We start from the raw sequence: 14,439 nt of genomic DNA on the forward strand, positions 1-14,439 counted from the left end.
CTGCTTTCCCAAGGTTGTGAGAGAGCTACCAGGTTTATACCAAACATCAAGCCAACACCAAAACACTCATGAAGGGGTACAAACAAGAAATGAAACAACCACCATGACACTTGGATGTTGAGAAGAATGTAGTAAGTGATACAAGGTTTATACAAAGGAAAACATATTTCACAATAGTACCCAAGTATGAACTTCTAGTGAGATTTGCAACAAGGACAAGTTCTCTTAAGTTGAGAGGTATGTGCGGTTAGCTTCAAGAAAAGAAATACCTAGTAGGTTTTTTCCTCCCACTACACTAGAGAAAAAAAGAATAAGCAGACAAAAGTTTTTTTGCTTTTTTTTCTCTCCTTTCTTTCTCTTTTCTAAGAGAAAGACAATAGCAAGTTAAAAAAAAAATATATCTATACATAAAAAAGGAGGGAAAAGTATGAGTCTGCAAATAGTGACATAGGGTCGTAAAAGACAAAAAAAAAAACCTCAAATAAAACCAAAACCACCACAAAACAGAAAAAAAAAAACCTGTAAAATGAAGGTAAGATCGGCCACCACCACCCCGAAAAAAAATCCCACCTTTTTAAGTGCCAAATCCAAATGAAATCAAATTCAATGGTAACTAAGTTCCTAAAAACATTTACAGATGTGTTTTCTCACTGCTTATCCTAGAAACTAGGAAACCAGCGAGAAGTGTGACCAGCATGGGAAAGAGATAATTCGCCCCAGCTATACCCCAAATTTTATCGATAGAGCACAGCAAGGAAGCGCTCAAAACCTGCCAACCGCAAAGGGAGAATAAGGCTTTACACCAGTGCACGACACCGGGGAAACCGGTGATAGAGGGGTACTGTGCTTATTTATAAGGAAGGGCAAGAGAGCCGCGGGATTTCTCTAGCTCCCTCGGGAGCGAAGAAAGCGGCGGCCTGCCCTGCCCCGCACCGCCAGTGCCCGTTCCCTGCGCCGCCACGGGGGACAGGGGGACTGCTGCAGTGAAGACACGCCCCAGCTGGGCCAGGGAACAGGTCCCGGGGCTCCGCGGCCTGGCAGGTCGGGGCCATCCCGAGAGATGTGGAGGCACTGGGTGGGGAAGGGAAGTAGCCAGGCCTGAGGCGAGGGCAAACAGACCGGGCCTGAGCTAAGGGAGAAAGGAGGGCGGCGCGCTCTTACCTGAGCGCGGCGTCAGGGCCCGGCTCCCGCGGTCAACACCATCCCCGGGGCTGGCCCGGGGCAGCGGGCGACGGCGGCGCAGCTCCTCCCTCCGCTCCTCCCTCAGCGGCGGCACCGGAAGTGGGCAGCGCCGCAGACGCGACCGCCGCGAGGCGCGCACCCTTCAACTGTCTCTTCATCGCGAGACTTGAGATGGCGTCGGGGGCGCGCCTGCGGGGATCTCGCGAGAGTTGGTGGAGGAGGGATGTGGGGGGTGTTCGCGGCAGGTGAGGCGGCGCCGTTTTGGGTCAGCGGGGCGTGAGGGAAACCAGCCCCTGACATCGGCCCCAGCGACAGCCCGGCCTTCCCCCAGCACCAGTGTCACCTCCTACCGTCCCGTTGTGGGTCTGTGGAAACGTGATTTGGTTCAAGTAGAACATAAATCACACCGAGCCACCAGGGGGAAGTGATAGGGAAAAAAAGACCAGCCGCTGTCAGGGTGATTTCCTCAGGGGAGAATACACATTACGCTGGCTGTAGCCTTTGCATTACTGCTTGCTTAAATTAGTTCAGTTACTCTACATCCCAGCAGCAGCTTAGTGGAAGCAATAGTCAGATTAAATCAGTGTAAAAAAACCTGATCATAAGAGTGCATTCAACGATCAAGAGTGAATTATTTGACATCATAACTAATGTGACGAGTTGAAAATTCAAAAACACCCACAATTAAGTTAGATCAGCCCTTTGATCTGTAAAACTTAAATATGTGCATAAACTTCCCAAATTCTTTGTTTGGTAGCTTTCCATAAATAAGGGGACCAAAATAAAAGCTATTAGAGCAGCATTAGACGGTTTGATGAAGCAAAGCTAGAGACCAGACACAAGGAAAGTTTGGCAAACAGCTATTGAAATACTCTCTGTGTCCTAAACATTCACTGGAATGATACACTTCACAATCACCAAAAATAAAATTGGAATCTAGCTTAGTCCAATCTAGTTAAACCAGTGCAGAACCATCACTCAGAGGCCTTAAATTGTTCTAACCCTTTCACAAGCTTAATGGGAAAGAGGAGCACCCAGCTGAATTGGCCGTAAAGTATTTCCCTGTTCCACAGTTCAGCAGCAGCCTCTCCACTGCATATTGCTCATGCTTTGGTTTTCAGCTGGGAAAAAAATGTAACTGGGAGATGAAGAAATAAAGTAAGTGTTTAGAAAAACCTGCTCTCAGGAGTGCTGATGATGGCTGGAAAGAGTGAACGTGGCATCCCTCCTTTTACTGTCTTCTGTGGCTATGCCACACGGACACACCAGCTGGGTGTCTAAAAATCACCAACTTCAAGGGGGAAATCTCAAAAATTATCCAAAACACTGAACCCAAGGGAGGGAGGTATGATTACAGGCTAATCCAAGTGCATGTTGATTCAAAATGAGTCCATCGGCTGGCTGTAGAGATGCAGGAGACAGACAGGACCCTGACAGGGCACCTCACACAGAGGCCGCACCTGTTCAGACCTCACTGCCTGCCTCCTCCCCAGCTGTGCCATGGCAGAGGGTCCCTTCTCCTTTGCCGGGCTGTTGGAGACTGTGTTTGTGAGGAACTCAAGATGCTAAGTGTCTTAGAAAAGCCTCTGTGTGATTCTGTTTCCAGATTCCCATACAGCTCAGAGCCAAGAAGATGTCCTGAAGATAGCTGTACCTTGGAGAGCAATAAGCCAAAGCCATTTCACACTCTGCAGCGGACTATGAACCCTACGACACAATTTCGTGAGCCCGTCGTAAAGCCTGCTGGGACATTCTGAAGCAGACAAAGGTTTCAAAGTCAGCCTCAGCACTCGGATTTCCCAGCTTGTTTGCTGGCATCATTCTGGGAATACAAGCTTGAATATTCAAGATACTGATGAACATTCCACTTTTGCTGATACTTTTTCTCTCCCAAAGGTCACTTGCCCATTAGGAATGTCAAGAATTCAATAAGCAAGGCAGACTCACTACAGCATTATTATTAGTTAGGCTCAAAATGCCCTATCTTAACAGCTAAGCTGCTCTTCAGAAAACTCAAGAAATCTGCTTCTATTTTGTCTTCAAGTATCACCAGCTGGCCTTCCTTTTTCTGCAGCACAGCAGCTCAGTTAATATCTGGCCACTGTGACCTGTGCTGGGATTAGTAAAACATTTTTATGAGACAATTTATAAAGGTGCTGTCAACAAAATGCTGCCTCTTCTAAAGACTAATTAAAGCCGAGCCAATACAGTCCAGTACAGGCTGTAACAGTGTTCAGTCTCCTTGCACCCTCAGCCAGTTCCTCTTATTAGTGATGGGAAAAATTCAGCACCCGATGTTTGGTGACCTGCGACTACTTGACAATTTCAGTTTATGACAGCATGAAGAAAAGTCTTTGCAAATCAGATTCATCTGAACCCATGCCCCAGTTACTCTTTTTCCTCAGACAGCGTTGTTGCAAGTCTAGACAGAGAGACAGTGCTGTTTACTGGAAGCAACAGTCTCCTATTTTTACTGTGTTCCCTTTCTACCCACATAACATCTAGTCTGGGAAAAACTAAGTGAATGTGTTGTATATACACAAAATATGTATCATAAGGGATACATGGTGAGTGCACACGCTTCCCACTCCCACAGTTTCTCAACTCATATTTATTCATTCTTTCATGTTGTGTTTGACAAGAGGTTTTTCTCATTCTCTCACCTCCTTTTCTCACTTAGGCTCAAAGAGCATAGTATAAGCTACTCCTGAAGCTGAACTCTGAGTCACCCCAGGGAGTGAAGAGACCAGAATCTTGAGCAATACTGTTTGCTTACAGAGAACCTTGGTTTTCAGAAGTACCAGCTGATCTGGGGATAATTCAAACTTTTCCAGTGAAAACTTTCCTGGTGGATACCCGAGTCAGGCATGTTTAAGGCCTCAAACCAAGATATTTCCAAAGGTGCTGCTGAAGAGGCAAGAGTCTCAAAGATTCAGCACTTGAGGAAGTAACCACTGGCAAGAGTAGTTTCTAACGTAATTTTGTAATCTCATCTCAATTGATGCACATGTGATAGAATATTTCATTTTTTGATCATTGCGTCTGTGACCTGGAAAGTCTTTCATGTTTCCCACAGCAAGAATGCAAGCAGTTACAGACATCACCTCCTCCTGCAAACAAATGCAAGGTTTCTTCTGTGTTGGATTTCAGGCAATTACCGAACCATTTCTCATTACCCCACTGTCACTGTTGCTAAAGCTAGAGAGAAGATGAAACAAACATCTTGCATTTATACTGTACCACCATTTAAAGAATATGCATGTCTTCTTCTGTCCTTATTGGTCTTTCTCTCAAGCTTTTATTTAACATGTCTGCTGGGGAATTAAGCAAAGGAAGTCTGCTTTTTTGTTAAAGTATGAGCTCCTGCTTTTATAAGCAATTGTGAAAGTTCTCATATTGTCAGGAGCAAAGAGAAACAGCCATTATCCAAACTCCCTCATGGGTTCTCTAAACACAACTTTTCTATGCCCTTACTTTAAAAATGCTAACTCTATATTCAGACACATCCCATCCATTGAAAAATAAAGTAGAAGTCTCTGCTGCTCATGTTTTGGTCCCTGAGTCTGCAATCTCAGAAGAGATGCTAGTTCTCAAGTGCTCAGCAAGACAGGACAACTGGGATCACACATTTTGCCTAGAGAAAATAGAAAAATACAGACTTTAATGGAGAAAGCCACATGGCTTCAGGCCTTAAGACAGGGTCAGATTTAGGCTAGTTTTCTTACAAGCTGCCCAAGGAAGCTGTGAATGGTCCATCTCTGGCAGTGTTCAGGGCCAGGTTGGACAGTGCTTGGCAGCAGCCTACTCTAGGGGAAGGTGTCACTGCCTGTGGCAGGGAGCTGGAACTGAATGAACTTTAAGGTCCCTTCCAACCCAAACCAGTCTGGGATTTTATGATATATCTGGTTTGAAGGACTCTATAGATGAGGGGTCTGGTTTTGACTACAAAGATAAAAGTAACACAGTATTGCACAACTTGTGTTCTAACAGTGAAAGAAGCCAGTGAACAAGGAGGACGCATCTCTCATGTGGCAGATAATCTGCTTACTAATAGTCTTTGCTTTCCACCACCTTGCTCGCTTGTTCGGGTTTAACCTGTGTTGGCTTTCCCCCCTCCCTCTCTTAAACAAAAGCATTCTGCTTTTAGACTGAAATCATTAGAGTTGTGACTGACCTGTCACAGCAGACCTGAAAATGGCTTTGGAGTATCAGAAGGAAGAGGATGCTGTGTGACAGTAATTATGACAATGGCATGTGCAGTATTAGAGCTGTTAGTTCATATGCATGTAGCCAAGAAAAAGTGAGTATCACTGATGTGAGGCACATGAGATTGTTGCAACATGTAACACTTTTCCTCCTGAACACTTCAACTTACATCTGCTGCAAGCCATTTGGAAGAAGAGCAGGTCGCTGTAATTTCATTGTGGTTGTGATGGCAACATCAGAGCGTTTTTCTACACACTGCTTTATTAAAGTCATATTGAAAAGGGATCTCAAGAGTTCCTGCAGTAACAGCTGGCTTTCTGTTAGTCGATAACTTCATCACTGTGGACAGTTTGTAAGCAGAGCACTGAAGGAGAAACATTCCAAGAGGAGGGCAAACAGCCTCATGGGCTGCAGCTCATGATTACTACCAAGCGGCTTAGATTTGATATATGCTTTATAACAAGCAGTCACACAACCCTCCGATTAAAATCAGTGTATGTGTTCAACTGCTGACACCACTCAGGGACTGCATTGACCTGAAATTTAGCTGCTGCTTCCCTGGGCAGTGCTAAAACCAGAGAACAAAACACCAGAGCAGGGTTCAAAATCAGATTAGAAAGCCATTTTTTTTTTCCCTGCAGGTCTAGATAAAAAAATAAAGCAAGAGCCCCACAATGATTTTGGTCTTCTTAAGGTTTGGGTTTCTTGCTTAGACCAGTCCTAATCTTAAGTTCTTTTTCGTGGACAGAGTAATCTTCTCCTTCCATCTCCTGAAGCATGGTCTGCCTGTGTGACTTCATGTCCATGGTGGTCACAGTCCCCAGTGACAACCTGGAGTTTGGAGTTGGGGTTAAACTATGGAGGAGCCAGGACAGGACCATGAGAGGGTGTTGATTTTTGCAAGGCATCCCTGCTCCTAACAGTGCCAGAGCCTGGGCGCCTGCTCCTCTGTGAAGCAGACCTTACAGTTTTTAGTCCATCCCTTAATCTGTTCTCTGATAAACATTCTACTGGCTCATATCCATGTGCCGACATGGCATGGCACATAGCCTACAGCTGTCATTCAGTTAGGATGGTCCAAACAGGTGACTGATGCTGCAGTGTTGAGATGACAGTAACCAAGGCCAGACTCTTTTCAGTGGTGCCCAGTGATAGGATGAGGAGCAATGGCCATAAACTAAAACACAAGAAGTTTCACCTCAACACAAATAAGAACTTCTTGACATCAAGGGTGGCAGAGCACTGGAACAGGCTGCCCAGGGGTGTTGTGGAGTCTCTACTCTGGACACATTCAAACCCCAACACAGTACAACAGACAGGGATCTGGGAAGCCCCCAGCTCATCAGCTTTTAGGGAGAGAAGCAGCCTTTAGAAATGTAAGGAGCAGCGGACAGAACAGGGGCTGAGAGCTCCTCTGGTCTGATGCAAAGAAATATGACCAGCAGGTTGAAGGAGGTGATCCTGGCTCTCTGCTCTGCTCTCATGACACCCCACTTGGGGTATTGTATGCAGTTCTGGTGTCCTCAGTTTAAGAAGGACATGGAGCTGTTGGACCAAGTCCAGAGGAGGCCACGATGATGATCAGGGGCTGGAGCACCTCCTGTATGAAGACAGGCTGAGAGAGTTGGGGCTCTCCAGCCTGGATAAGAGAAGGCTGCGTAGAGACCTCAGAGCAGCTGCCAGTATCTGAAGGGGGCCTCTTAGGGAGAGGGACTCTTCATTAGGGACTGTAGTGAGAGGACAAGGGGTAATGGGCCAAACTTTATCAGGGGAAGTTCAGTCTAGATGTAAGGAAGTTCTTTGCTGTGAGGGTGGTGAGGCACTGGCAGAGGGTGCCCAAAGAAGTAGTAAATGCTCCATCCCTGGCAGGGTTCAAGGCCAGGTTGGACAGAGTCTTGGGTGGCATGGTCTAGGATGAAGTGTCCCTTCCTATGGCAGGGGGGTTGGAACTGGGTGATCTTAAGGTTCTTTCTAAGCAAAACCATTACTGCAAACCATTCTATGACTGGGGAGCTGTTTTGCTAAGTAAAATGATTCTTTGTGGAAATAGCACTTGAAGCAGCCTCAATAAAGCACAGTTATGGTACCCAACCCAGACACATCCTACCAGGCAAGAGACCATGGGAGTGACTTGGAGAAATACTTATGAAGCATACCTGAACTTTTCTCCTTCACCCTTTTTCATTCCAGCATTTAGGGATGAGACTTTTACCGTGGGCCTGTGAAGGCCAGTGCCTTCCCTCAGGGCTTTCCCACAAACCAGCTGGAATTCCTTACTACTTTGACAAATTGGTCATACTTTAGCAGATGCAAGGGGCTGTTTGATAAAACCTGATCCTTTAGATGCCTGCACCAAAGTTATTTCAGTTACTGCATTTCTCCCAGTATACCTTCTCCCATTTCTGCCAGGTTTGGCACAAATTGCAGCCTTCTGTTTTGTAAATCTCCATTTTTTCCCCCTCTCAAAGGCTATTACATTGATGTATCAAGTCTATCAGTATGGGGCCAAAACTTATCTGAAGCAGTTGGAGACAGTTGTTTGTGCACACAGAATTGTTGTCTTGGGGCAGTAAGTCTTCCTTTCTGAGGAGAACATAGAAATAAGATTTCTTTAATCAAAAAGAAAATTAAGAATACCCTGGGACAGAAAAGCCACCCCAGCCTCAACTGCAAGCACATCTGTGGGAGCATCAGTGCAGAGGGAGAGACAGGGGACGTGGGTTGCAGGGCAAAGTTCTCCAGAAGGAATGGTTCAACTGCAGCTACAGAGGTGACAGCTAAACTGAGACATCTGATGTGCAGGGGAAGCACATCATTGCTGACTGAGGCAGCAGTACGGACTCCAGGGAGCCTTCAGCAGTATCTTTTGGCTTGTCCCTGTAGTCCAGAGTGCTGTTTTTTTGCATGAAAATGAGTAACCCATCAGCTACTCCTACACATGCAGCTCAAATCACCTGTGGTTCAAAGTGAAGTTTATTCCTCAAATAAACTTTTTTGTCAAAGCAAACTAAAAGCAGTCAGATCTCACTGAACACTCCCCAGGTGGTAACATGGGAACATAACAAAATTTTTCCCTGTATGATTACTGATAGACAGGAATTATTATTTTGAATCACGGACAGTACCAGATGGGAGCAGAAATTACAACATCAAAAGTATCTGGTGCATTAGAAAACAGTACATTCCCATAACACCAGCAGCAACTTGTTTTCCTGTTCTTCAGAGTGCCAGGCATCCCCAAAACACGTTCCCACTGAGAGGTGAGAGCACACTGATTCCTTACACATGATCAACCCGGATTCTGGTCAGAGGGTTTGAAGCAGGAATGTATAACATGATCCGTCAATAAAGCTCAGCTGTTGGCTTACTTGATTTGTCTGCAGAAACATCACCTCCAACATGTAAGACAGCACTCCCTGCATAGCTGCAGAGGCTCTGCCACTCAGGACCAGCCTTAAGAACGTTCAGCTGAAAAACTTCCAAACTCCACTGCTTTCTCTGTAATTCGGTAGATGATTTTCCCTGCTTATTTGATAGCATGAAAGTGTGTATATATGGGAAATAAGAACAAGTCTTCCAAAAGAAAGCTCCATTGCATAAACAGCTCTTGGAAAAAGAAACCAAAACAGATCTCAGCAGCACAGCTTAGCCACATCCCTCACCACAGCACCAGCATAATTTAGGTGATGTTGAAAGTGGCACAAAAGCCTCAACAGAAAAAAACTAGCTTGTTATTGCCTTACCTTAGGCAGACATGTGCCAAATCCCAAGGGACCTTACCCTGTTTGCATCCTGCAGGATTCCAGGATTTTAAATCCCAAAGGGTTTTCCCTTTGGAAAAAAACACAACTCTTCCCTATTCAAAACCAAGTTGGGCTAGTATTAATTTGCATATACAAGCAAACATCCTAGTAAGTGCAAGGCTGCTACAAGCCAGGGCTGCCTAGCAGAAAGCTTCCCTCATCTACCCAGGGGGAAGCTGAAGCACTGCTGGCTCAGACAGCACCCTCCAGGAGAAGCTGATGGGATCATCCTGAGCTACAAAAAGCTGGCAGGGGTGTTAGGCTAATGCTGGCCAGTTGTGGCACTTGCAGCTCCATCACCCATGGCTGGCAAAGGAACACAGTCACCCCACCCTTAACTTGCAGTGAACTTCCTTTGCATGGGACATACCCAGAGCTACTCTGCCCCAGTGTGGCCATCACGCTTACATCACACAACGCCCACGGCAGGGAGTGAGAACTGGATGAGCTTTGAGGTCTCTTCCACCCCAAACCATTCGGGTTCATCTCTGGTTGTGGGTGTCACACCATGTCAGGTGGGAGCTGGCTGAGCAGAGTGAGACCCTTCTTCTGCTTCATTTCAGGATGCTGGAGATGATGGGAGTTTCTTCTCGGGAGATCCCAGTGGAGTTCTGGGTGAGGCACGTCTGTGTGCTGGGGTGCAAGGCACAATGAGAGGAAACCCTTCTGAGCTGTGCTGGAAGGAAGGAAGGAAGGCAGGCAAAAGTGGGTTGTCTCCTAATAGCCCACTTGGTGCCACTCTTATTCCTTGGGAAGATTAATTCTGGGGGCTTAAGATTTGGAGGTGTGGAAAGCAGATAAGGGCTTATGCCAGCTCTTGGGTTCCTGTCCAGCTTGGTCCTCCAGTCTCCCCAGGGCTGCACGGGAAGGGTCCTGTTTCAGACTGGTGGTTGGGCTGCACCCCATCTCTGCAGACGAGAATCACAGTAACAGCTGAGAAACTTTCTGCATTTCTTACACACTTGGGAATAAAACCAGCTGAGAACAAGTTGCTGCGGCTCCTCTTTTGTAAGAGAGGCTGCAGAGCACCTGCTGGCATGGGTTACATTGGTTACATTGCTTTCCTAGGCCTTGCGTGGCCTCTTGTTCCATGGGACAGATGGGCTTTAGGTAGAAAAGGCTGTTTGCGCTTCCCCTGCCTGGGCTAAGCTGGGAGCTGTGTGCTGCCCCTTAAGGCCGAGCTGGAAAGGGGCTGTTCTCACCCACTGTGTGACCATCGCTGGTGCTTTGCTGGCTGGTGTGGATGTAGCAGCAGCTTCTCTGCCCCAGGATTGCCCAGCACTGCTGCTTCAGCCCTCAGGAGGTTTCTTCCCCACAGCACACTCAGGAGCCTTTTTGGGCTTGTTGCCACAGGGCCAACAGCCCACTGTTGTTCAAAGGGAAGATCAGAGGCTGTGTTTTGTGGTGGGGCAGATAGAGGCAACAGGGTTCTACGCTGGGCACAGCATGGCACAGGTTTCCTCCTGTTTGCCTTTTGGGTATTTTCAGTCCAGTCACAGCCTCTGCTGGGATCTTCCCTTTCCTGTAATTCCTGCACTTGGCAGGAATGCTGCCCTGATGCCATGGGGAGGGTTGTGGCCTCTCTTGGTTACACCTTGGTGCGTGGGTAAGAAAGGCAGAACCGATACCTCTGCTCCCTGCCTCAGAGAGCGCTCCCGGAGGAGGCTTGTGGGGCTGGAGGTTTTTCAGTGGGGTTCTGGGGCTCTCAGGTATGCTCCTGCCATGGCTGCAGAGTCTGAGCCTCCTTGCCCTGGCTAAGGGTGCCTGACCCTCGGTATATCACCACTGGGGTCACTGGATGCTGGCTCAGCTTGCCCAGGGTGGGGAGCAAAGGCTTTGACCCTGCTTGGTGCCTCCCCGGAGGGATAGTGGGTCCCAGGAGGACAGCCGGGGGAAGAAAGCCCATCACTGGTGCGAGGCTGGTCCCTGTGTGCTTGGGCGAGCAGCAGAATGAAACCTCCCTTGCTGGGTGAGGATGGGGCTGGTGGCTTGTCTTCTCCTCAGGACGCACTAGAGGTCTCTTCCTGCCCAGGACACGGCTGTGGGGATGCGTGTAGGGAGCCCCAGCTCTGTCCTGGTGGGGTGAATTCCCACAGCCCAGGGACACCCCATGTGCCTCCAGTGCCAGCACAAAGGCTCTGGGGACAAAGTGTTGTTTGGGGTTTTTATCTTTAAATTGAACAGTTTTTTCTCTCTATCCAATGTCCTCACTGAGTAACTCTGGAGCTACCAGCCCTTCCCTCCCCAGCACTGCGCGTTGCTCAGCACAGCCCCAGGGTGATGCAGGAGGTGACTGGCAGTGATGTAACACCAGGGATTGCATCACCAGCGTGGGACACACAGCGTGGCACAAGCCAGCCCCACGGCACCAAGAGGCGGTGAAGGGTTCTGGGGTGCACAGTAGGGCCAGCAGCACTTTGGTGGCACTGACCCACTGGGCTGGTGGGTACAGTTCTGGAGATGGTGCCAAGTGGAGGCCACCCGATGTCCCTCCCCTGCCTCAGCACGTGGCCATGGGCTCCTGCACGTCTCCCAGGGGGGTTGTTTTTTAAGCTGGCTTTTGGGGACAGCGTTTTTGGTTCTTTCCCTCATCTTTCCCAAGCCTGGCGACTTTGGCAGGAGCCAGTTCATCCCAGACAAGCTCCAAAAGGGCTCAGGAAGGAGCCATCTGGGTTCCCCCTGCACCTGCTCCCGCAGCGTGACTTGTGGCCAAGGCTTTTCCATGCTGGCAACACGCAGCAGCCGATGAGTCACGGGCAGTTGCCTCCCCTGCCTGCGGCCGTGCCCGTTTTCACTTTCCTTCTTGCACCCAGAACTTCCCATGTACCGGAATTTCTTGTCTGAGGCATTCCAGTGGCTCTGCCGGGCTGTGTGCATTGAGGAGGGAGCTCCATCGATACCACTTTCCCAGCACAGCACTGCCTGCAGGTGCGGCTGGGAACCACCAGGGCTGGAGCGATGTCTGCGGCGGGTCCCCAGCACCCTGCAGACCCCGCAGCGCACAGCCCGTGCTGGCTTTGGGGTCCCTGTGCAGTCATGGCAGGAGCTGACACAAGCACCTCTGCGGGAGCCGTGCCCAATACAGCCAGGCTTTGCTGGCGGGGCTGGGACTGGGATGTGCTGAAGCGTGGCACTGCTGTGTGAGGTGTTTGCCGGGGTGCCAATGCCCAGCATAGTGAGACCGCATCCCACCAGTGACAATCCCTCGCTGCTGCTCAGCTACAGCTCGGGGCAAGTGGAACACGGGCATCCAAGCAAGGTGCCCAGGAGACCTCGATGAGGCACTGGCACAGGGTGCCCAGAGAAGCTGTGCCTGCCCATCCCTAGCAGTGTTCAAGGCCAGGTTGGATGGGGATTAGCTGTAAGGTCCCTTCCAACCCAAACTGGTCTGTGATGATACGATTCTATGATCTTCAGCCTTTCATTGCAGCCAGCCTGAGTGCTGGTGCTGCGCTTGTGGCCGCAGTTTCACTGCTCAGCTTTCGCTTTTCCTTCGTTCCTCTGGATCTCCTTGTGCCTGCATGTAGACATGAGGTTTTGTTTACTTCTCCAACCAGAAATGTGCCCGAGAACTAAAAGCCACAGTGGTGGGAAAGAGAAGCCAAACTCGGTCCCACAGGGATGTGATGCTGCTCTGGGACTTGACGGGTGACCCGAGCGTCCCCAGCCCTGGCCTTGGCAGGGGCCTGTGGCAGTGGTTCGTGGTGAGTCTGTGTGCATGCCAGGGCCATCTTCTAGCCCTGCTCTGGGTCCTGAGGGTGCAGATGAGGCCATCCCAGCACAGCAGGCACTGAACATCATCTTGGTGCTGGACATCACTCTCTGGGTGCTGTGGACCTTGCTCCAGCCCCACTGGTGGCTGCTGGAGATGCCAGAACACCCCGGCCTGGCCCATACCTTGATCTGGAGGAAGAAACGCCCCACAGGAACTGCCCTATGACCTGGCTGGCCTCCACCGTATGAGACCCTGAGCCACCATCACTCTCCTGCTGCTCCACTGAGACTGAAGAGTTCCAGGCAGGGCCTGGACCTGCTTCCTCCCCTTTCTGCCTGGGGCCATGTTTATTTTTATATCCATTGGGATTTTCTACTGAGGTGCCACCTATTAACAGCCCAGAGAAGCTGTGGCTGCACCATCCCTGGCAGTGTTCAAGGCCAGGTTGGACACAGGGGCTTGGGGCAACCTGGTCTTGTGGAATGTGTCCCTGCCCCTGCAAAGGTTGAAACTGGGTGAGCTTTAAGGTTCCTTCCAGCCCAAACCAGTCTGGGATTCCATCCCAGCTGAGCTGTACCTCACCTCGGTGACGGAGGTGATGATAATTTTGCTGTTTGGGCTTTTATTTCATAGTTGTATTGATTGTGAACTCATTGCAGTGAATAAAGCTTATTCTTATAAACCTGTGCATTTCTGGTGGGAGGCAGAGGTTGAAGACAGTGCCATGGTCTTGCACACTGGAGGGCACTGAACCCTGGCTGGGGCTCAGGCTTTTAATTACTGCTATACCAGAAGAGGCTGGTGTGGGAGCCTGGTCCAGCAGCAATGTGTCTGTGACATGCTGTGGAAGGAAACCCTGATGGGAACGTCATGAAGCTCAGCAAGGAGAATTCAAAGTCCAGGCTGTGCTGGCGACTGCCCACATTGAAAGCAGCTCGACAGGAAACGCCCTGGAGGTCCTGGTGGGTGCCAGGTTGAACATGAGCCAAATGCGTGTCCTCGTAGCACAGAAGGTGGACGGTGTCCGGGGCTGCTTGAGGAGTGTTCCAAGCAGACCAAGGGAAGCGATCTTTCCCCTCGGCTTAGCCCTGGTGAGGCCACCCCTGGAGTGCTGGGTCCAGTCCTAGGCTCACCAGTGCAAGAGAGACGCGGACAGACTGGATAGAGTCCAGTAATGGACCACGAGGATGATGAAGGGTCTGGAGCATCTCTCCTGTGAAGAAAGGCTGAGGGAGCTGGGACTGTTCAGCCTGGGAAGAGAAGGTTCCGGGGCTCTTGGTGTTGCCTACTGACGGGAGAGCAGACAGTGGGCACAACCTGAGACACGTGGAAGTCCATGTGGACATGAGAAAACACTGTTTCTGTGAGGGTGGTGAGACACTGGCACAGGTTACCCAGAGAAGCTGTGGAGTCTCCAACAAAACCAGACACAGCCCTGGGCAGCCTGTGCTGGCTGACCCTGCTTGAGGAACGGTTGAACTGGACAATGTCCAGAAGTCCCAGCCCACCTCCATGCCTCAGTACAGCACCTCT

The 14,439-nt window shown here is 49.5% G+C and overlaps 1 protein-coding gene across 7 annotated transcripts in view; it reads right to left on the minus strand.

Moving 5' to 3' along the window:
- UBE2F (ubiquitin conjugating enzyme E2 F (putative)) overlaps positions 1–14,439 on the minus strand; it is a 358,305-nt gene that overhangs the window by 79,186 nt on the left and 264,680 nt on the right. For 6 of the 7 annotated variants that reach the window (XM_061458702.1, XM_061458674.1, XM_061458695.1 and 3 more), the window contains exon 1: positions 1,162–1,319. The exons of the other annotated variant lie outside the window; for it this stretch is intronic. The gene's annotated coding sequence lies outside the window, so the exon portion shown is untranslated. Of the gene's footprint in view, positions 1–1,161; positions 1,320–14,439 lie in introns of those variants that run through there. 7 annotated transcript variants of the gene reach the window in all.

The sequence above is a fragment of the Pezoporus flaviventris genome, unplaced genomic scaffold, assembly GCF_033815535.1.
Source record: "Pezoporus flaviventris isolate CSIRO_AGI_PZ_B2104156 unplaced genomic scaffold, CSIRO_AGI_Pfla_v1 ptg000001l, whole genome shotgun sequence".
Classification (NCBI taxonomy): Eukaryota; Metazoa; Chordata; class Aves; order Psittaciformes; family Psittacidae; genus Pezoporus; species Pezoporus flaviventris.